We start from the raw sequence: 24,174 nt of genomic DNA, 5'->3' as shown, positions 1-24,174 counted from the left end.
TGGAAATACAGTTATGCAACATCACTCTGTTAGAGTAAATGGGAGACCTTCATTATGCAAGATAATGAACTTTAAAATTAGTCTGGGAATGGGATACCTGCCCCCTCTTCCAGCCTCTTTAATGTTTATGCTTTAAGAATTTCTCCTCAGTGTAAGAATTCTGTCACTCCTGTTCTGACATCAATATGCAAGATTTAACAAATAATGACAAAAGTTTTAAAAACTAAATGGAGGGAGTGCTGCTGTCTAGCTCTTTCAGATGCAGTTATATGATAAGAACTGTAGGGGTGCAAAATCTTAAGAAACAGGCAAATGTCAGAATACGAACCGATACTTCTTTCCAAAGTAATTTTATCCTACCTGTTTGAAGTAGAAAGCCTCTCTGAAGAGGTTTTGGGATGTCTTTTCTGAAACTCTTCAGTTTTGATTTTTCAAATAGGCTGTTGGTAGGAGACTCATTTCCTGTTTCAGAGGTTGGTGGCCCTGTTTGTAGCGTCAGCATTGAGGTGCTTGTTTTCTTCTGCATTGTTCTGTTAAAAAAAAGAATACCCAACCAACAAACACACACAAACCAAACCAAAAGCCCCAAACCTGAAGTTTGCAACCTGTGGCAAGTTGCTGATGAATTATCAAAATGACATAGCCATTCTGTATTTGCCAGCAATAGAAATGTAGCCATACTGACGCAGTGTTTTTCAAGCTCTTCTGCATTGTCAGCATTTCAAGAAAAAACAGCTGAAGGCTCTCCACTTTTTGGCCTTTAGTAAGTTCACATCTACTGATATAAGAAAAGATGTGTGAAAGTTCAGGATACCACTATCCAGCAGTTCATTGCACTCAGGTATGTTTGCTGGTTTGAGTCCTGAGTAACATTTCCAGAACTGCACAGGAAGTTTTGAAGCATTTGTTTGAAAATCTGTAGCCTGCTGAGTGCACCATCCGGGCCTTTCTATAAGGGGAGGGGGAGAACCAACAGCCAACCACCCCCAAAAACCCAACCCCCCCAGTAAATTTGGCCCTTATATGGATGGGAATGGAAGTAGGAGGAGGGGAGAAAAGGGCAGGTTTATTGCGGAGAACAAGTGGTTTTTGTGTAAAGTAAAAAAGGGAAAATTACAGAATTCTGCATCTTTAAAGGTGATTTTTGATAGATTTTTATTTCCTTGATCTTGGCTCCCAAATACCAAGCAGGTCAATTAAAGGCTAAAGAGTAAATTGAAATCTTTGAAAAGGGAAGTCTGATTATTTTTTAACTCTCGTCTACCTTTTGTTAGAAGGAAGCTTTTATATTTTAGCATTTGGGACTGTTTCTTGAATGTATTAAGTGCTGGAATCAAGATATTAATTTAAAGGTAAGGAATCATTAAATTTTCTATTATCTGTATCTTAAAAAAAAAAGGTTTTTGTAGTCTTCACTTTCTAAAGTAGTGTGTGCAGAATTTTAGGAATCAGTTTCTGAGAGCTGAGAATGCTGTGGGAAATTAAAGCTTTAAATGTGAGATTTCCCATGGGAAAAATATTCTTTCACTTTAGGAAGACCATTGTAGTTGGTGTTGTAGGTTTAGTAGGTAGATAGGTAAGCAAGCAGCCCTCTGAAGTTAAACTTCAAGAGATTAAGAAAAAACTTGGGTTTAAGTACTGAACATAGTGTTCTGCTGTTCTTAAGCAGTGTTTTATCCTATAATCTTGACGAGCATGCAAGTGCTTTTCTGTCCTCTGATATGGTAATTCATACCCAGACCTTTTTCATCAAAACCAGTAGGGGATTATTTTAATTAGCAGCTAAGATTCATTGACATTGTTGCTAAAGATTATATTTTTGCTCTGGTTTTGAGACACCAGGTGTTCAGATGTTATCTCAGGAAGTTAGCTTTCTTTTGCATGATAGCATTAATCTTATGTATGAATTCCCAAAGAAGTATGATACTGAAATTACAGTTGTAAAGAGAAATAGAAATCCTGCAGAGAGTTTTGAAGGCCCATGTATTTCTTTAGTCACACTAATTCTTTTATATGTTCGGTTTACCTTTTCAAACACTCAGTACTTAAAACTGGAGATCAGTTTCTAGCGTTAGTAGTCTGTGCAAAAAAAATTTGGTCTCCTGATGCACTTGTCGAAACCTTCTTGGTGTCAATGCACTAGCAGGCCAACTTCCACTTTGTGGCCTGAGAGTTTGTAAACATGTGAGCTGGTATCATGCATGGAAATCTGCTTTTTAAATATGCAGACTAGAAGTGTACTGCATATATCCTCTCTGGAATATGGGCTAGTATGTTATCTAACCCCTTCTCCAAGACTGGGAGATGGCGGGGGGAAGGCATCTCTATGCACAGCAAAGGCTTACCTGTGGGAAAGCAAGAAGAAAGGAGAGTTGCCCTGAATGCATACCATGGTGGTAATGTCAGTCACCAGAACAGTTCATTTATTTCAGAGGTTCAGCAAAAGCTCACAGTGACATAGCCAATGTATTTAAAAACATTGCATTAACACTTACTGCACATGAGGAATTGCTGTTTGAGAGTCATGTAAGCATGCAAAGGCAGCACTAAATAAGACTATGTAATGTGCAAAAATAACAGAGTAACTTAGGTTCACATGGGCTGCTCTCGAAATGGATACCCAAAGTATTTATAGCTGCCCTTGGGTCCAGGGGATTTAAATAGCTCAGGTTTGCATTAGGGGTTCCCAGTAACCCTTTAGATCAAATCTAGTGATGTTTAATATTACAAGCAAGTGCTAATTATAGTGCTCTTTGGACAAGCAGGAAGTGGTTTCCCATCCTCAGCAAGTCCTAGCACATAGGGAACTTCATCCTGGGTTGAAGCTCCTAGCTGGCCTTCCCTTGGATGAAACATGTTTTCTTCACCTTTTCTTCATAAGGTGTCATGATTATCAGCATAAAGCAGTAGCTTGCAGCTGCTTGGGCTTCACCTCATCTCTCACTGAAGGGAGGGAAGGAATTGCAGCAGTTGGCATATTTTGAGTGTGCTGTGTCATGGCTTTGAGTGCAAGGGGAGTACACCTGCAGCAAGATCTGTGCTCTGGGCTGCCTTATGACATGATCTGCCTCTGCCCTCTCTGTACAGCCAGCCTTCTGTACTGAGGAGGGGGTGGAAAGCAGGAGGGGTCTGTTACCTCTCTTCCCATTTCTTCATGAATGCTGCTTACTGGCAGTGTTTAACGTGGTGTCTTTCTGCTTTGCTCTGTGCCCTCACTAATCATTTTCTTCCACTGGTGATGGGAGGAATCTTATATTTTGAGGAGTATTTTGGCATGGCCTGGGTTATTTTATAACTGGGTTAGGACTGCTGTGGGGAGAGGAGTTGCTCTTCATGCATTGTGATTCCTCATGACAGGGCGTTCTCCTGTCTGTCACAGGAGGGCCATGTGTTTGCAGCCCTGTAGCTTTCTCCTTGGACAGTCTACATACACCGTGGTAGGGGCTCAGAGCATCCTGCAGTGAGGTGTTTCTAAAGTAGCTTTTAGGTGGTGTGTGCATAGCTGTTGGGAGGCTCAGTCTAAAACCTGCTGCTGGCACTGTAGTTCTCCAAGCTCTGCCTTGTCCCTGTTTTGCAATAGGCTGTCCCTTGAGCATCTACAGCTTTCTTGCGCTTTAAGGGATAGTCTGCTGTGGGGGTTGCTAAGCTATTGCACAAATTACTGTAGCATTACCTTTGGCAGCAGTGGAGGGAGGTGCCAGAGGTCTTGCATAGCATTTAAAATGTCAGCTGCCAGTCTAGACCAGCTGCCAGCACTGGAGCTCTGGCAAGGACAGGGCAAATGTGGAAGATGTTAGTGTGGACGCAGCATGAGTCAGGCTGGGCAGGGACTTGTGTACAGAGTAGCCTGATGTTGGTAAAATGCCCTTTGAAATCTCCTAGCAAGTTGTCTCCTGTGTTGCTTGGGATATATATAAGGACATGCCACAGGCTCTTGGCTGTTGTATTTTGTATTCAGACGTGACTGTAAGTGGCCTGTAAGAATGTGGGGTCTGTGCAACTGGTAGTGTCTCTGCTGGGTGAAACATTAAGACAAAGCACTAGGCAGTGAGTCTTAACAAAGAATGTAGTTTCTAAAACCAATCATTTTGTTCCCATGCATATTGATTTTCAGGTTTTCTTTAATTGACATTTAAATGTTTGGAATTCATCTGTTGGTTGCACTGAATTGACATGGGAAAAATAATAAAACACAGAAATTTGTAGCTACTGTCCTTGCTTGTCATCATAGCCTTTGTGAGAAAATGGTCTGGAGAGCAGGTGTGTTTCCTCATCATTTTTGTTAGAAGCCTTGGCTTGCAGGGCTTTGAAATGTGTACACATTTATGCTAATTTGACTCTCCCGTTTGCTGTTAGTGTGGGAAATAAATTTATTTTTATGCTGTTACTTCTTTGCAATGAATTGTGCCAGCTGTTCTAAGTTAGATGCACACCCATTTGCCTATTCTGATTTAAACCGGGCTTCTTAATAGGACCTGTTAGGTATAAGCATGTCTACCAGAGATGCCCAATAGGTAGAGACAAATTCCAGATCATCTGGATTGGATCCAAATCCATTCATGAGATTTAGCTCTCTGGGAAAGGGTTCTTCTATACAGCAGTGTTAAAGGAAGAGCACTCATTGTGTTTATGGTTTGGCTGGCTAGTAATGAAGGGTGCATCCATGGAATGCAGGGGTGTGTGAATTAGAAGGGTCTCAGTGCCATAAATATAATAGTAGGCTGGATACTGTAGTATTTACCACAGTGTTTTACATATGGGATTAATCTATGCCCTTGCACTGGAAATGTGTGCCTTTCATGCCCCGTGCCTTTGCATATGTGCTGGGTTTGTGTTCCTTATGGTAACAAAAGATTCCATTAAGCATCCCGTAAAATTTAAGTACTAACTGGCATACAGAACTGTGCTTTCGATACCACTGGTAATGGAAATATTTACTGAAATGAAATTTCAGACTTCCTGATGGGAATGCTACCAGGATAAGTGTGAGCCAAAACCATTCATGAAGTTTTTGCTGTTCTAGTTTTACTTCTGTTTCCAGGAAAACTTGCATATACAATGAAAACCCAATCATGTTCTGCATCCAAGATCTTGGTTGTATTGCAGATTTATTTTTTAGTCTAGGAGGGTTTCTGAAATGGGGAAAGTGTAAGAATCAGATCATCAGAGGGTTAGTGTCAAAACTGCCCAAGAATTTACAAGTGAATAGAATAAAGTCAGTCATAGTTGTCTTTTATGGCTTTTGTGTTTGTTCTGACCACTGAATTCTAGGAAAAAATAAAAGCCCAACTATAACATGCTTTCCTAATGGCAAAATTTTTGCTAGTACATCCTTCAATCTGGTCTTCTCTATTTTAGTGCTGCACCTTCAGCCTCTTCCTTTTCTTGCTGGTCCTGGATTTTTTTTCAAGGATGGACTGAAACTAGTGGCCTGTGTTTTGTTAATCTGCCTTCTGTTACTTATTTTCATGTCTTTGAAATTATTCAGGATGGCACTAATGTAGTATACATGTTTTAGGCATGAAGAGGTTAATAAAGCTTTACCTGCCTCATAAAAACATTCATGTTCGTGGCAGCCTTGGTACAGTAGTTATTGCCTGCAGTCTCATACAAGGACTATTATCCTTTTGATTGTTATATTTCTGCACAGTGAAACTGGATTTAACATTTTTTAAGGACCTCTAGGGTCCTTTTGTACACTCCTCAGCAGTAAATAGCAGTTTTATGGTGCCTCTTTCGAAAAGTGAAAGGGCAACTTTAGTAAATAGTTAATAAAGCAAGAATTCCTATGTTAAAAGGAATAAAATAATGTTCATGAAAAGGTGTTCTGAAGATGTTTTTTGTGATTTAATTTTTGGACATAAGAAATTCATGGCATAAGAAACAATTCCCAAAGCCCCACTACTACTAGTTGGATTCTGGTTCTCTGGCTGCTTAAACCATGGCTTTACCTTAGGGTGAAGTAACTAGCTTTTTTTTTTTATATATATTTTTTTTTTTATTTTGTAATTTAATTTGAGGAAGGGAAAAAAGTGAAAGCAGTAAGAATGAAAGTGAACACACTATTTAAAATCTCCAACAGAAGTGAATATTTGGGGAAATTTCATACTAATTGCTAGCTCACTGTGCTGCAGTGGCTATTTCAAATCCATCACGTGACTGAGAATGATGCCACTCATTGTACTTGGATTGCTTAATGACTTTTTACAGGCAGTGTTATGTTGTAAAACAGTTAGGTAAGATGCTTCAACCACAGAATTAGTTTGGTACTAGTATGCAGTATGAAGAAATATTTTTAAAACTTTAATATCTGCTGGGCATTCATAGGCAAAACTAAAGAGCTAGGTATGAAGTAAATACCCAAGCTGGTATTTCTTATGCAGTACTCTCTTCATCCATATAAAGTCTTGAGATGTGAGAAGTATGGTTTTGAATACATGGTTATGTTGTTTGATCCTGTTGTACCCATGACTATTTGCCTGTGTACGTTTCAGGAGTCTGTAACTGTTATTGTTAAATACGTAAGAGATTTAATGTATCTGAGTGTTGCTGCAGCCTTAAATCTTGGAAGTAGTTGGGATTTGTGATTTTGAACTGCTGCTTAGATTTCATTAACTACTTTGCATTTTCTTACATTTTTAAGGGGGGGAGTTCTTCTATTTATTATATGCTACTTTTTATTTATTAACATTAGCTAGTACTACATAGCAAACATACTCTGTTATAGCTGAAATATCTAAACTCAGAGGTATGCCACGTATGCCAATCCTGAGATAGAGTATGGATGAGTGCTGCTATTTTGAATCCAGAGTTAAGAGTGTAACTTGGGCAGTTTTTTCTACTGTACACTAGATATATCTATACATTAAAAGGTACTAGATCTTAGAATCCTGTTGTGAAAGGTTAACTGCACACAATGTCCTTTTGTTTCTTTGAATTTATAACATGTCTTAAACTCATTTAAAAAAACAAAGCAAAACAAAAAAAAACAAACAACAGCTCAAGGGTTTTTTTGAGACCACAATTAGACCTTCCTCAATCACTGTCCTAAGAGGCTCTATGTGAGTATACAAAGTGTATACCCTCTCTGGGTATACAAAGTGAATACTTTTATTTTAATAGTATGCTCTAACATTATACTAACAATGTTTCCTTGTGCTAAGTGAGCATTTTATCATCAAAAAGTATATGAAAGAATATGGAAATTTCAGGTATGGTGATATGGTTTAAGCCTATATGGGAACATCATGACATAGCTGCATGTGAACAGTAGACTTCACTATGCATGATGTAATTCATGGCACTTTACATTTTGCAAGTTACTAGATATTTTTCACATGAATTTCAAGAATTCTCTTTTCCTAAGCTCTCCCAGTTAAATGCAAAAGAAGGAACTAGACTTGTGTATTTGATGTAAATTTGAATCTTATCTTGATGATAGAGAACCCTCCAAAAAAGGATGTGGCAAAGTGAAAGGTAATTCCAAAAAGTTTTGAAAAGAACAGGAGACAAAGGGAGTAGAAAAGAAAGAAAAGTAAATCTAATCTCTATGAAATAAAAGAGAACCTGTATGCGTGGAGGGGTGTGTGCATGGTTGCAGAGGCAGCCCTGGGTGTCAGACACCTTGTAGACAGGAGGTTGGTGATTCTGCTGTGAGCTGTTTTGGTGGTGGAATGAGATTGAGGTTTGAGAAGAACCGGAAGTTACATAAGGATGTCTCTGTTGGTTGTTTACTAGCCAGTGCTACTGGAATAAACAACTGTGCTGGCAGTACAGTGTCTCTTTTGTCATCTAGTCTAGCAGCATGGGAGATGGAAACTTAAAGCTCAGGCCTTGAATTCAGTGAAATGAATCAAAGGGATAAGGCAGCTTGTCATATGACTTTCAAAACTTAAGCAGTATAGAGTAATATTGATCACAGACAAGAGCTTTTTAAATTCAGAAGTTCTTTTTGCAAGTATTGCTCTGTAAAGAGAACTTTAATAGACAAACATAGAGGTTGAAACCCTCCCCCTCCCCATCTTCCCCCCCAAACCACCTCCCAACTCTCTTCCCCTGTGCTGTAGGGGTATTTTATGGTTTTCTTACAAGTCTTTGGATAGAGAAACCTGTGATAGTCAGGTTTCTCATTGCAGGATGACAGTGACATGGGGAAGATAAATTCCTCAACAAGAGTGTGTGCAGTGCACACAGAGACTCAGTTCTCCAGCCTTAACCACGTTTTTATTAAATGTCTGCAGACTGATTCAGTGACTAGACCTCAGTTTGCCTGGCAGAATTAGAACAAATTATGATAATAGAAAAGTGCTTTCCTCATTAGAAGCTACTGGTGATGGTTTTGCATTTTTTCTAGGCATATGTAGACATTTGGATCCACTAAACATCCTCCTGCAGGTGTAATATTTTCACAGAAAAGAGAAAATCATGAATTCACTATGTCACAGATGCTTCATGAGGGAAGCTATGTTCAGATACTGCTTAATTAATCTTGTTTCTTTACAGTGAAAGGTGATTCAGATGCTGAGTTTTCTAGAGCGCCATGCATTAATCTAGTGCCAGAACACAGACAAAAAAAAAAAAAAGGAAGTAAAAAACCACACCCTACAACAAAACAAACCAAAAAACAACCACCAGGAATTTAATAAGACTGAAACATCCTTGTTCCACTGCTGAGCAAACTGAAAGGAATGTATTTACATGTATTCACTGGAGGCTGCAAAGGTTCACTTATTATTTCAGTATAGTAGAATGTAGTGAGTGGGTTGGGAAGAAGTATGCTTTTGTATTGAAACTATAACACTTCTAGCAGAGATAAAGAATGCTTCATTTACCTTACTGAGTTCTGTATTCTCCCCAGGCTTTCTGCACAGTAATGCCCAGAGATTTCTCAGCTCCATTCTACATCATCAGCTAGTTAGGATGCATTATAAAAATATACCCTTTCATAACTTCTGAGATGGAAATAGTTTAATTAGGTTCTTAGCTGAGTAACTGAAACTCAGTGGCAATGTTTCAATGTTAGTGTTAAATTCTGTAGTTGGAAACAAAGTTCAACTAAATAGATAAGGATTTTGCCAGCACTATAGAAAAACATTTGTGCTATTATTTTATGATACTGTAGGAACTGTAGTAAATTTATGTAGGTTATATTAAGATGTCTATTTCTTTTGTTATTTTCAAGGAACACCTGGCAAATTTGTATTTCTGTCTAGTTAATAGTGCTTTGACTTTGTTTTGGGGAAAAGGAGAATGAGAGGCAGAAAACTGAATGGAATGAAACTTTGGTGTAGGTCTAGCAAATTTAAAGGAGTTTAAAGTATGAGAAAGAAATGCTCCATGTTCTTGCTCTTTTAAAAAATAATATAACACTAATCCAAAAATTTTACTTGCCTTGTTCATGTTTTATTTTTATGCCAGATCTGGAATATCTCACTGTGGCTAAAATACAAGCTTCTGTAATGATCTCTTATTACAAACTTGCTCTCTTCAGTAAACTAGGGTTTGTTTTGTTGTTGGTTTTTTTTTGTTGTTTGTTTGGTTTTTTTTTTGTGTCTGAATAGCTACACGAAAACCTTTTTCTTATTTAAAATGGAGTAAGAGTACCTGTTTAACATCTTTCATTGACAACAGTGAAGGTGAGACTTATTAACAACTTGAGCCTTGTCCTGGGTTCAGCAGTAGCAGTCACCTTTCTCCTTTGTGGTAGCTGGAGAAGTGCTGTGTTTTGACTGCCAGCCTGGGAACAATGTTGGTGAAACCGATGTTTTTGGTTGTTGCTAAGTGATGCTTACCCTGACCAAGGACTTTGTGAGGCTCATGCTCTGCCAGGGAGGAGGGGAAGCTGTGAGGAAGCGGAGATGGGGCGCCTGACCCGGGCTGGCCAAGGAGGTATTCCATACCAAAGCACGTCATGCCCGGGGTGGGGGGTAACTGGGAGTTACCCAGAAGGACACGGGCTTCCGGGTGGGACTCGTTTCTTGGCCAGTGGTATCGTATTCTCTTCCCTTGTTATTTTCTCTTATCATTGTTGTCATTGGTGGTAGCGGTGGTGTTTTGTGTTGTACATTGGTTGCTGGACTGTTCTTGTCTCAACCCGTGGGAGTTGCACCCTTTCGATCCTCCTCCCCGTTCCTCCGGGAGCGGGGAAGGGGAGAGCCCCGGGGGGGGGGGGGGGAACCCTCGATTGCTCTCAGCCTGGCACCACTCACTGGGAGTGAGTGAATAAGCTGTCTGGCTAGGGTTTAAACCAGGACAGTTCTTTCTGGTGCCCAACGTGGGGCCCGAGGGGCTGAGATAACGACAGATCTGTCCGGAGCTGATTTATTGGCTCTCAAGGTTGTTCCTCTTGATCTCACAGTTTCAGGATATCGTATCTTACTTCCATCCGGTATTTGCTGTGTTAGTGTTTTTCAAGTGTGGGGCTTGGGCTAAGGTTTTTGTCCCATTGTACTTTATGGTAATGACTTGTAATACAATAGAATCATTGATCATGAAACTGATCTGGCTTATGTTCCCAGTGTGGTCACCACCTTTATACTTTGGGAGGTATATGATGGAGGTGCTTAGCAATTACACATCTTTTTTCTCCTTCTCAGGTGCTCAACCTGTGAAGGAGACATCCTTTTACCCTCCCAGTCGTCCCCCCAGACCATTTACATTTGAGAGTTTTGAAGTTTTTGAATGGCCTTTTAATGCTGTTGAGACTTGTTTGCTGATGGTGATGGGAATCACCATGCTAGCAGGCATACAGAATGTGTTTTGCCCACGATTGATTTCAAGAGTTAAGCAGAGTCAGGTTTGGGTCTTGTCTGGGGTCAAACGACGATGTAGGAGGACCAAGAGATTTTCCCTGAGGCTGGACAGCCATGAGTGGCAGGGTGTGTGGGATAGTATGGGCAAGTATCTAGGTTAGTGGGCCCTTCCAGTACTTTGGAATTTCACTACCGAACAACTGCAAAATCCAGAAGAATTAGTAAAACACTTAAATGAGGTGTGTGGTCATTCTGGCCATACCAGAGATGGACAAATCACGGCAACGTGCTGGGGCTTGGCCTATGCTTACAGGGCCTTGTTCAACACTATCCAGCACCTTCAAAAGGAAAAGCATGTCGGCAGATCTGAGGGCAAAGCAACAGTCGCTACTCAAACTTTGGCTGCAATGAACAGCGCAGCTACCCCAGTGGCAAGTACAGCAGCTGCTCAAACTTCGACTGCGACAGCATGGTTACCCCAGCTCCAAGCACAGCAGCTGCACCACCCCCAGCAACAAGTACAGTTGCTACTCAAACCACAGTGATAATCACTGCAGCCAAACCAGAGGACCAATTCGTACCAATATTGGTTGCCCCTGTACGCAAGAGAACAAGCAAAAAGGAGGCAAGAAAGGTGAAGCGAGATGAAGAAACAATGAATTCACCACTCGGTCCAGAATCTGATCAGGAGTCATCATCACATGACGAAGAAGAAGAAGAGGTAACTTCTCGACCTCGGACCTCAACCCAGCTGCGGAATATGCGAAAAGATTTTACCCGTCAACCAGGGGAGCACATCATCACCTGGTTACTCCGATGCTGGGACAATGGGGCTGATGGTCATGAACTAGAAGGTACAGAAGCCAAGCAGCTGGGATCACTTGCTAGAGAAGGGGGAATTGACAAAGCAATTGCAAGAGAGAAAAAGTCCCTCAGCCTTTGGAGGCGGCTCTCTCTCACCCCGGGCATGACGTGCTGTGGTATGGAATACCTCCTTGGCTAGCCTGGGTCAGGCGCCCCATCTCTGCTTCCTCACAGCTTCCCCTCCTCCCTGGCAGAGCATGAGCCTCACAAAGTCCTTGGTCAGGGTAAGCATCACTTAGCAACAACCGAAAACATCGGTTTCACCAGCATTGTTCCCAGGCTGGAAGTCAAAACACAGCACTGCACCAGCTACCACGAAGGAGAAACTTTCAGCTACTGCTGAACCCAGGACAGGGTCCTAGATTTTTACTGCCAGTGATGGAAGTTAGAAGGTAGAATTCATAGCAACTTTAGTGGTTCTTACATTTAAAAAATTAAAATAAATTCTGACACCGCTCTCCCCAAAGATATGCCTCTTTTGTAATACAGTATTTCTGTGTATGTGGTGGCTGAGGCTGGATAATGACCTGGTGCTATGTGTCCCTATTGTTCTTAGTGAGTGCTCTCAGTGTCCCCAAATATGTGAGAATATTGGGTGATATAATTGGTCTGAAATACTGACTGTGGTCTCTGCGATTTGGGATGGTCCTGCTGCTGTTGCTTCCAGCCCTTTTTTGTGAACGCTCACAAATGAGGGGGAACATGTCTGTTTTAAAACAAGTACGGTCCAATCAGATTAACGAGGCTGTGTCAGCCTTAAGATTTGTTTCTTAAAAATGCTACCCTCTCTCTCTGCTGTTCCATAATTTTTGAAGCCTATCCACCGAGCATCCTCTCTCCTTCCCCCCCCCCCCCCCCGCAAACAAACAAACAAACACAACAAAAATCCTTAACAACCCCTGCTTTTCTTTTCCGTTACCCGGTAACTCATGGCTGATTCGGAGAAAACTCCCGGAACAAACTCGCCAACAGAGTTTCAAGTTGATAAGCAGGTATTCTTTATTGCGGCGCTGGGAGACAGGGGGATAGCTCCTCCTAACCTGTGTCCCCGAATTGCTATACAGGTCATCCTTATATGGTCACTAAGCATAATTACATCATTTTCCAAAAAGTTTCCGGCATGCATACAAAAATGTGGTGGTCTTTAAGGGTCGTTTACTTTTCCCAACAAGCTTAATTAACATTACAGACATAGCAATAGTCCTGGCCTGCTACTTATCAGTTAGTTTAACTGCTCTCATCCTGGACATCTGCTCCTAGATGCTTACACCAGCTTAATGGGTTTATTAATACCCCAAGCATAGCAATCATCCTGTCCTTTTACTTATCAGTTAGTTTATCTGTGCCCACCCTGGACATCTGCTAGTACCAGATACTCCCCATCCCCAGGTCCTGTCCTTCTATTCTGCTTTTCTCACACCTTTTGTACTGATGTCCTGAGGGCCTGAAACTATGTCAACTACCTTCAAGCACCACAGTTATTTTCCATTACAAAGCCATCGATCTTAACGTTACTTAGAACTGATTACATTTTGTATTTTTGTGCCTCCTTGTCTCATGGCAAAACCTGTCTATCATTGTGAGGAGTGACTATTAATCCAGTCAGATCTGTCGTTATCTCAACCCCTCGTGCCCCACGTTGGGCACCAGAAAGAACTGTCCTGGTTTAAACCCAGTCAGGCAACTTGTTCACTCACTTCCAGTGAGTGGTGCCGGGCTGACAACAATCGAGCCCCCCCCCACTGGGGCTCTCCCCTTCCCCGCTCCCGGAGGAACGGGGAGGAGGATCGAAAGAGTGCACCTCCTGCGGGTTGAGACAAGAACAGTCCAGCAACCAATGTACAACACAAATCACCACCTCTACTACCAACTACAACAATGATAAGAGAAAATAACAAGGGAAGAGAATACGATACCACCGGCCAAGAAACGAGTCCCACCCGGAAGCCTGTGTCCTTCCGGGTAACTCCCGGGCATGACGTGCTGTGGTATGGAATACCTCCTTGGCTAGCCTGGGTCAGGCGCCCCATCTCCGCTTCCTCACAGCCTCCGCTCCTCCCTGGCAGAGCATGAGCCTCACAAAGTCCTTGGTCAGGGTAAACATCACTTAGCAACAACCGAAAACATCAGCTTCACCAATACTGTTCCCAGGCTGGAAGTCAAAACACAGCACTGCACCCGCTACCACAAAGGAAAACCATGACTGCTACTGCTGAACCCAGGACACCTGTGGTGTTTGTTTTCTGGGGTTTTTTTTAGGTTGTGTTTTGGTTTGTTTTTTTTTTATTTATTTCTTGGGTCTTCCAGTTTGTCAGCACAAGATCCCAGCTGCATAGTGGAAGCTAAAAGAAAGGCAGGGCAATTCAGCAACTTTTAGCATGGGCTGTCCTTTGCTTTCATTTTCACCTGAAATGCAGGTTTACTTAGTTTTGAATTCACCACTGCAGTGTTGAATGTTCTGTTTGCTACTGAAGATAAAGCTTACTTTTAGGAATTCTTAGTTCTTGAACAGTATTGCTTATCACATCTTTTCCAGACAAAGACCTGTTTATATGGAGTGAGAACAAATGTTCAATTCAGGTCCTTGCTGATTCCCTACCTCTCTGTCTCACAAACCCCTGGTCACTTAGGGTAAATCTAGAAAATGAAAACTTTGACTTAGGTATTTCCCTCGCAAGATGGCAGCATTGCTTCAGAGAATAAGATTGCCTGCACCATTCAGGATGTCTTGAAGTTTTTAATATTTCCATTTTATCCAGTATGTGAAAGAAACTTTGACAAATGTGTTCATTTGTGTTATCTGAAGTTATATATCAATATCAGTCATGGGACTGGATGAGTTTCATTCATTTGCTGCTATGTTTTCAAGCTTTGCAATGAAAATAAGTTACCAGGAGTTTAATGAATTTTGTGAATTATATTGGAACTATGTAATTTTGATTCTTTATTATTATAATGGCTCTATTTAATACTGTAGCTGCATTTCTGAGGCTTCAGCTGCAAACCAGGAATTTTATTGTTTCAATTGCACTACTCAGAAATATCTTACAAGAATTTTAATTTCTGATTTATATCTATTTTTCTTTCCTATCCACTGAGAGCTTTTATTCTTTCAGGATTTGATCTTGCTCTCTCTGAAGTTGCTGGCTGAGTCAGAATTTAAGGGTAAGTCCTGTAAGGAGGTAAGAACAGCCAGTAAGAACAGTTTTCAATTCCCATTTATAGACAGGAATTATGAAAGAGCTGTTGTTTGAACCATTAGAAGCACTGACTTTCATTTATCTCTGGGCAATCCTTGTATTTGCTTTCAGGGCAGCACTGAAAAGGGATTAGGTCAAGTTTATTTCTGATTTTAAAAACAGGTCTACCACTTTGGCCTTACCCATAAAGAATAAAAAGCTTGGAAATACAGGAATACTCATGGTACTGTCTTGGATGCAGTTGAGCTTCTAAGAATATAGGTACATATTTTTTTTTCGTTTAAATATCATTTTGCCTGTGATTCTGATTTTACAGCATGAATTTTGAGCCGAAGGATAATATTTCTGAATTCATACAGTTGTTTTATAACTCTATTCAGATACTACATGTGCCAAAAATTCTAACAAGACCATTTTCATTCTTAAATCAGGAAAGTATTTTCCATGATTGCCTGGAGAAATCTCTTAAAGTACTGAAGGAAATACACTTTGCTATCCTGAGTAGCAACGATTATTGTTTCAAGGAGATACTGAGTGGTATGTTGTAACACTATAACGAAAAAAGATTTAAAGTCTTGTATTTCCATTTTCTTGAAGATTTTATGCTGAGCACACACAAACACACACAGGCTTGCTTTTCTTGTAATTTCTCAAAATCCAGCATGCTTAGATAAGGTTTTACTGAGAGGTGGTGACTTCTAGGACCAAGGTGGGTTTAGTCTGTAAGTGTAACTTTCTACTAATAGCCCAAGTCATTTGACTTAATATTTAGATCAAAATTAATATCTTTATATTTTCCCAAACTGGAATGTATGAATTGAGTATTTAGTTTCTTCTTTAATGTACCTAGAGATTTTTATTGGTGCAGTTCTTCTAATCTTCAGCAATTCACAGTACAGCCTCCCAAACATTTACCATTAGCATAATTTCCTTTTGTAGCTTAGACCACATTTTCTAAAACTCCTGAAGGAAGAAAGCCATGGATATAAATCATATTAAGAGAATGAAGTCAGACCTTTGTGTGATAAAGAATGCTGAATTCTGCTCTTTCCTTCCTACCTCAGCACAGAGTCCAAGTACATAGAAGAAATTTACATGATGGTATCTTCATTTGTAGAGGCTGGTGTCTCCACTTTAACGCATTTTCTAGGATGTTTTAAGAACTGAACTGGAATATGTGGATAGCAATGTATGAGAGCTTCAGGAAAGTACATTCAGACGGGAAGTTTTTTTGACTCCTGCAGGTCAGCACACCTCCATCATTCCAACTGTCTTTGGTTAAAAAAGAGAGAGAGCATCAATCTAACCTCCTGGTCTGATAAAGCCTGTAATATTCTCTATGAGTCCTATGCTGCTTGCCTCCTTACTCACTCATCCTGGCAATAGGACAAGTCCAGCCTTACCACTTTCAGAGGAAATTGAAGGACATTCTATTTTAGAGAGGAAGATAATTCAAGGGGTAGCCTGTAGCAGAATATTGAGTGTTTAAAGAAACTAAATAATAAAAGTTATTGTTGATGAAATGCAACATTGATCACATTCAGGTCTAACCCACACCATTAAAAGTCAGAAGCTATTTTTTGGTAGACTGTATAAAATTAATTTCTTCCTAGTGGATGAGAATTCTTGTTATAAATGGGTCCTGCTGGTTTAATCAGGAGTGACCATATATGTGGTCCTTTATTCTACATGTATTGATGTTCAAGTCAATTTTTTTTTTAATTGTTTGGCTTTTACTGTGTGTTTTGGGGCTATTAAGAAGCAGATTGAAAGACACTGGTGAATGAGTGTCCTGGGTTCAGCAGTAGCAGTCATGTTTCTCCTTCTTGGTAGCTGGCGCAGTGCAGTGTTTTGACTTTCAGCCTGGGAAGAGAGGTGATAGCAATGTTTTGGTTTGGCCAAGGATTTTGTGAGCCTCATGCTCTGCCAGGGAGGAGGGGAAGCCAGGAGGAAGCAGAGACAGGACACCTGACCCAAACTGACCAAAGAGATATTCCATACCACAGCACGTCATGCCCAGGATGTAACTGGGCATTAGCCGGAAGGGCTGGGAGACTGCAAGGTTGGAGGAGGTATGGGTCGGTGCTTGGTCGGGCCTGGGGGGTGAGTTATCGGTTGGCTGGTGGTGAGGTGTTGTATTCTCTTCCCTTGTTATTTCCTTTATCATTATTATTACTGGTGGTAGCAGTCGTGATTTGTGTTATACCTTAGTTACTAAACTGTTCTTATCTCAACCCGTGGGAGTTGCATTCTTTTTGACTCTCCTCTCCATCCCTCCGGGAGCAGGGGGAGGGCAAGAAGGGGGGGGGGGGAGTGAGTGAAAGAATTACCTGACTGGGTTTAAACCACGACAATGAGGTACTCTAAACCTTTATAGTGGCACTTGTAAGACAAAACCTAAACTTTTATGATGTAGGTTTTATCACGTGTTAATTCCATAACCATTTTTGATCTACAAACAAATAGAAGATTTAATTTTTAAGCACTTGAAAGTCAATACTTTTCACGCATGCTTACTACAAAGCACAAAAAAGAAAGGAGGTATTATTTCCTCTACAGGGAGCATAATAGAAAAGGACATAAGAAAGATTATATGCATCCCAGGTGGTTTAATGAAATACTGAATTTTGGGTTTATTCTCATTTTTGGTATGGCCTATTTATTTACAGTCCTAGAAAAATACTCATCCAAGTTTTTATTATAATCCATATGATAATAAAATTTTCATAGGATAGCTTTGTAGTTTTTTGCCACTCCTGAAAGCCATGTTGATCGACTAATAATTATCAGAAATAACATCCAAGGAGTAGAAGCATCTCCTTTTTCAATACCTCACTTCAGCCATGAAAGAATTTGCCAAGGTACTGTTGAATATGATCAGATTAACAAAATTTGCTTCTCACTCAGAAACACTTGTTTCAGATGCTCAATGTTCTGCTTCACATTTCCATCCTATTTCACTTCTACATGCTTTAAGGATTTATTTTTGTGTTATAGGCAGAGATGATCATTAAAATTTCAGTTGGTTCGTATGTCGATGAAAGCGTACCATTAGAAAATGGATTCTTAAAAGCATGCATTATGCTGTAATGTTCATAAAAATGCTTTTCAGTAGATGAGTACTACTCAAAATTATTGCATGGATCTGCACTTGGCTTGTATTTTGCTGCAAATAAGTTGTAATGAAACCCCGAACAGATTGGCCCACTCCTGTGGGTCTGATGTGCCAGGCCATCTGATCCACACAGTCCAGTAAATCTGATTGTCCCTTACCTCCACCTGGCTGGAGGCAGGGCACCGCTAGTAGTGATAACAATATCGGTCACTTATGTCTTGTAGACAGGGATTAGTATTCTTTATCACAGGAGCTGGAGTAAAATTGGCTCTTCCACTCCATCTGGGAACCTGCTCACCAGAGACTGAAGCTGTAGCTTTCACGGCATCACAGTATCACAGTATGCTAGAGATTGGAAGGGACCTCGAAAGATCATCTAGTCCAATCCCCCTGCCGGAGCAGGAACACCTAGATAATGTTACACAGGAATGCATCCAGGCGGGTTTTGAATGTCTCCAGAGAAGGAGACTCCACAACCTCCCTGGGCAGCCTGTTCCAGTGTTCTGTCACCCTCACTGAGAAGAAGTTTCTTCTCAAGTTTAAGTGGACCCTCTTGTGTTCCAGTTTGTACCCATTAGCCCTTGTCCTATCATTGTTTTCCACTGAGTAGAGCCTGGCTCCATCCTCGTGACACTCCCCCTTTATATATTTATAGACACGAATAATGTCACCCCTCAGTCTCCTCTTCTCCAAACTATAGAGACCCAGCTCCCTCAGTCTTTCCACATAAGTGAGATGCTCCACTCCCTTAATCATCTTCGTTGCCCTGCGCTGGACTCTCTCCAGCAGCTCCCTGTCCTTCTTGGAACTGAGGGGCCCAGAACTGGACACAATATTCCAGATGGGGTCTCACCAGGGCAGAGTAGAGGGGAAGGAGGACCTCTCTCGACCTACTAACCACCCCCCTTCTAATACACCCCAGGATGCCATTGGCCTTCTTGGCCACAAGGGCACAGTGTTGGCTCATGGTCATCCTGTCATCCACTAGGACCCCCAGGTCCCTCTCCCCTACACTGCTCTCTAACAGGTCGTTCCCCAACCTATACTGGAACCTGGGGTTGTTCCTGCCCAGATGCAGGACTCTACACTTCCCCTTGTTATATTTCATCAGGTTATTCCCTGCCCACCACTCCAGCCTGTCCAGGTCTCGCTGGATGGCAGCACAGCCTTCTGGCGTGTCAGCCGCTCCTCCCAGCTTAGTGTCATCAGCAAACTTGCTGATAGTACGCTCAATTCCCTCATCTAAATTGTTGATGAATATCATCCTTGACATTTACTCTCCTCTTCAATTCACGCACGCATACCTCCACAGCCGAGGTAGGTTTTCCAGCCCGCTTTCTCATGTCTTCTCCGTGATCCTGCAGGTAAAACCATAGGGTAGCCTGTGGCCTGTACCTCCTATATCTTCTCTCTCGAGTAGTAGGGCGCCTTTTGTTTATAGCTGAGACGGGCTGGTACATGTAGGGAGCTGGATAAATCAGATAGATCGTCTCCCAATTGTTTTAACTCCTGGGACAGTTTTTCCACAGTTGAAATGATGGAAGGGCTGAGATTGTCTTCGAACTCTCGGAGTTGATGAACCAGTTCATCCACTGTTGGTGGTGCTATGTCATACCAGGTTATTGATACCAGTGAATGTGCATATGATGGTGGTGCACTCCATGTAAATTTCCACCGCATGGGTTGTGTACTTTCAACTTCATCTGCATTCCCAGCATCCAGCCTACAATAGATCATCGCTAGAATGGCTGATTTCCTCATAGATTGGATGCCTTTCTTTGTTGTGGTCCAGTTGACTGAACGAGTCATGACATCGTCCTTGTAGGGAAACCTTTCCCTCACAGCTGCCAAGCGCTGCCTCCAGAAGCTGAGGGACTGTTTCTCTTTTGCAATTGCTTTGTCAATTCCCCCTTCCCTAGCAAGTGATCCCAGCCGCTTGGCTTCCCCACCTTCTAGTTCATGACCGTCGGCCCCATTGTCCCAGCATCAGAGCAGACAGGTGATGATGTGCTCCCCTGGATGATGGGTGAAATCTTTTTGCATATTACATAGCCTGGTTGAGGTCTGGCGTCAAGAAGTCACCTCTTCTTCCTCTTCCTCTGATTCACACAATAATGACTCTTGTTCAGATGCTGTCCCATGTAGTAAGTGCATTGGTTCTTCATCTTTCTTCACTGTATGGGTTGCTCTTTGTGCCTCTTGTTTGCTTTTCCCCTTGTGTACAGAGGCAATTGATAGTGGCATGAACTGGTCCTTTGGTTTAGCTGCAGTGACTATCACTGTGGTTGGAGTGGCTGCAGTATCTGTTGTTTGGGTTGGTGCAGCCGCTGTGCTTGGGGGTTGAGTAGCACCAGCAGCTGCATTGTCTGTTGCTGTTGGGGTTTGAGCAGCTGCTGTACTTGTCACTGGGGTTGGTGTAGCTGTTGTACTTGGAGTTGCAGTAGCTGCGTTGTCTGTTGCTTTGCCATCAGATACAGAAACATCTTTTTCCCTTTGAAGATGCTGGATGGTATTGAGCAGGGCTCTGTAAGCGTAGGCTAAGCCCCAGCACATTGCCATGATTTGTCCTTCTCTGGTATGTCCAGGATGACAACATGCCTCATTTAAGTGTTTTACCAGTTTTTCCGGATTTTGCACTTGTTCAGTGGTGAACTTCCAAAGCACTGGAGGGGCCTACTGACCTAGATACTTGCCCATACTATCCCAAACACCCTGCCACTCATGACTGTCTGGCCTCGGGGAAAATCTCTTGGTTCTCCTATATCTTCATCTAACCCTAGACAAGACCCAAACCTGACTCTGCTTAACATTTGAGATCAGACAAAATGGTCATGGGTAAAACACACTCTGTATGTGTGCTAACATGGTGACCTTCATCACAGTCGGCAGGCAGGTCTCAAGGGTACTCAAAGGCCATTCAAAACTGTCAGAACTTTCAAAAGATGCTGTAAACAATCTGGTGGGGGAGCTGGGAACCTAAGGGAATGTCTCCTTCATAGATGGACCACCCAAGGAGGGGAAAAAAGATGTGTAATTGTTAAACACTTCCATTATATACCTCCCAAAGTACAGAGGTGATGACCACACTGGGAACGCAAGCCAGATCAGTTTCATGATCAATGAGTCTATTATATTACAAATCATTATCATAAAGTGCAGTGAAACAAAAACCTCAGCCCAGGCCCCCCAGCCAATAAACACACAGCAAATACCGGCTGTAAGTAAGGTACGACATGCTGAAACTGTGAGATCAAGAGCAACAACTCCGAGAGCCAATAAATCAGCATTGTGATGTGTGACTATTAATCTGAAACAATGAATGCTTGTCACAAATATGATCAGACACACTCTGGTCAGATCTGTCATTATCTCAACCCTTAGTGCCCCACATTGGGTGCCACAAAGAACTGTCATGGCTTAAGTCCAGCCAGTAACTCAGAACCATGAAGCCGCTCGCTCATTCCTCCCACTTCTTCCTCCCACCATTCCCGGAGGGATGGGGAGGAGAATGGAAAGAATGTAACTCGCATGGGCTGAGATAAGAACAGTGCAGTAACTAAGGTACAACACAAACCCTCTACTGCTACCACCAATAATAATAATGATAAGAGAAATAACAAGGGAAGAGAATACAACCGCTCACCACCCACTGACCAATACCCAGCCCGAACTGAGCAGTGATCTAGCCCTTCCGGATAACTGCCCCCAGTTTATATACTGGGCATGACGTGCTGTGGTATGGAATACCTCTTTGGCTAGTTTGGGTCAGGTGTCCTATTTCTGCTTCCTCCCGGCTTCCCCTCCTTCCTGGCAGAGCATGAGAATCAAAAAGTCCTTGGTCAGAGTAAACGTTACTGTGCAACAACTAAAAACATCGGTGTTATTAGCGTTGTTCTCAGGCTGAAAGTCAAAAACACAGCACTGCACCAGCTACTAAGAAGGAGAAAAATGACTGCTACTGCTGAACCCAGGACACACTTCCAGTGTGCTAGGGGCTGTTGTTTCTTTGTTTCTTTGTTTCTTTTTCAAATTCTTGTACAAGAGTAAAAGCTGAAAAGCAGAAATTGATTGGTCAGCAGAAGGTGCACACAGAAGGAACAGAAGAGAAAAGCATATTAATTTATTGTACTAAGTATGGAGCTTAAGTGGATGTTTTTGAAAGTAAAGGCAGAAGTACACGTACTCAGAGATGGCAACTACTAGAAATAGGAGCGGGAGGAATATTAGAAGAACAGTTTGGAATAGAAGTGATAGGGTAGGTAAGTGGTACATGTGTAATTGAGGAATGATGAATTACAAAATACGGGCCAGAAGCAAGAGGATGGGAATGTCAATCATAAAATTGGTAGAAACAGGAAGAAAAGAAAATCAGAATGGTAATAAGAGTGGTGAAAGAAAACTAACTAGGCAGCTAAGGCACTGAAGAGAGAGAGTTAGCAAAGATGTTATATAATTATTCTACGTATGAATAAACAGTGTTATGCTCTGTGTGATTCCCTGAAGGACTGTCATAGAGCATAGTGTGTGATGACTCATAAAAATCCTTACTGTTTGCTCAAAGGAAAGCCTACTAGGGTTTCACATCCTGAAAGACTTTCACCCACCTAAAGTAGAAGAGGCCTGGTAAATTCAGGGAGTACCTATGGATTAAGAGAAGCGCCTATAATAATGTATAGTCAGACAGTTCCAGATTGCATTCTTTCCTGTGTACATTTGTAGACACTGACACTGCTTCTGGCATTTTCCCCTCCTGTGTTTTTATTTCCAGGGAATCCATTCCTGCAGTGTAGCTGGAGGATGGCCCCTGGTTTGTCTCAGAACTTAGCTCTGGCTATTTATGGTTAACTCTTGTCTGCTGTCCCAGCTTCTGTCCTCTCAGATTCTCATGCTGGTATTTGTGTCCCAGGTACCCAAACCCATGGTTGTGTGCCCTTGGAAATGGAGGACAGGGGTGGTTTTACTACAAAGTAGTGCAAGCATGGAGAGCAACAGTTCTGATGCAAGTTGAACACCTCTTTCTGTTTCAGTTCTTCAGCTGCTATTACCATGTTTAACTAAGCTGATGTTACTAAAGCTAAAACAAGATGTAGGCTCCCAAAACTCTGCAAGATACAGAGCTGTGCTACATATGCAGGAAGAGCTTTTGTAATTCCAGTTTCAGCATGGGGAGAAACAGAGCTGTGTAGAACTGGTGTATGTTGGTGCATGACATTGATACTTGCATTGCCAACGGCTGATGCGTGACCTTGATGCTCACATTGCCAACAACAAAAGTTTGCAGGCAGCATGTTTTGTGGAGAGTGTTTGAAGTAAGGTTGAAAGAACAATCAACTGAGAAACAGAAGCCTTGACTGTATTGTAAAAAAACAACCAAACAAGGAAACACTAACGTCTGTCTAAAGCCTTTAACTGGTTTTCTATAAGGTAAAAGCTCCCCAGACCATTCAGTATCTGAAATAACTTTCAGTATAATAGCGTGGAGTAAGCAAATGCTGTGCTTTTCATTTACAAATGAACTTGATGTTTTTGAGACATTGTTCAGGAATATTAGGTACATAATACAAAATAGGTTTGTAGCAATGTTACATGCTAATTCCCTGCTAAGAAATAAATTGGCATAAGAAGACTGTAGCACTTTTGAGATTTCTCTTGAATGAGTAGCATATAATGGTGAAAGATATGTATGGTATCAGCTCAGAGCTTGCAAGAGTAAATTTCCATTACCTTTTGTAATGGTATTTGCATATAGTAACGTGAAATTCTGTGTTAATCATAGAATAGTTAGGGTTGGAAAGGACCTTAAGATCATCTAGTACCAACCCCCCTGCCATGGGCAGGGACACCTCACACTAAACAATGTCACTTACCCAAGGCTCTATCCAACCTGGCCTTGAACACCACCAGGGATGGAGCATTCACAACTTCCCTGGGCAATCCATTCCAGTGCCTCACCACCCTTACAGTAAAGACCTTCCTCCTTACATCCAATCTAAACTTCCCCTGTTTTAAGTTTTAACCCCTTACCCCTTGTCCTATCACTACAGTCCCTAATGAAGAGTCCCTCCCCAGCATCCTTATAGGCCCCCTTCAGATACTGGGAGGCTGCTATGGGGTCTCCACGCAGCCTTCTCCAGGCTGAACAGCCCCAACTTCCTCAGCCTGTCTTCATATGGGAGGTGCTTCAGCCCCCTGATCATCCTTGTGGCCCTCCTCTGGACTTGGTCCAACAGTTCCATGTCCTTTA

General features: G+C 41.8%; 1 long non-coding RNA gene across 2 annotated transcripts in view; it reads right to left on the bottom strand.

The window, feature by feature from the left end:
- Window positions 1-392: 392 nt before the first annotated feature.
- Window positions 393-24,174, bottom strand: part of LOC134164436 (uncharacterized) — a 65,109-nt gene continuing 41,327 nt past the window's right edge. The window contains exons 4-6 of one of the 2 annotated variants that reach the window (XR_009965139.1): window positions 4,939-5,132; window positions 606-778; window positions 394-530 (exon numbers count right to left, since the gene is read on the bottom strand). This is a non-coding gene — a long non-coding RNA (uncharacterized LOC134164436). Of the gene's footprint in view, window positions 531-605; window positions 779-4,938; window positions 5,133-24,174 lie in introns of both variants that reach the window. The other variant, XR_009965140.1, reaches the window with a different exon arrangement.

The sequence above is a fragment of the Pezoporus occidentalis genome, unplaced genomic scaffold (genome assembly GCF_034315485.1).
Source record: "Pezoporus occidentalis ecotype Australia unplaced genomic scaffold, CSIRO_AGI_Poc_V1 ctg22, whole genome shotgun sequence".
Lineage (NCBI taxonomy): Eukaryota > Metazoa > Chordata > Aves > Psittaciformes > Psittacidae > Pezoporus > Pezoporus occidentalis.
Note: the sequence above shows the minus strand (reverse complement) of the source record. Positions and strands in the feature narration are given on the sequence as shown.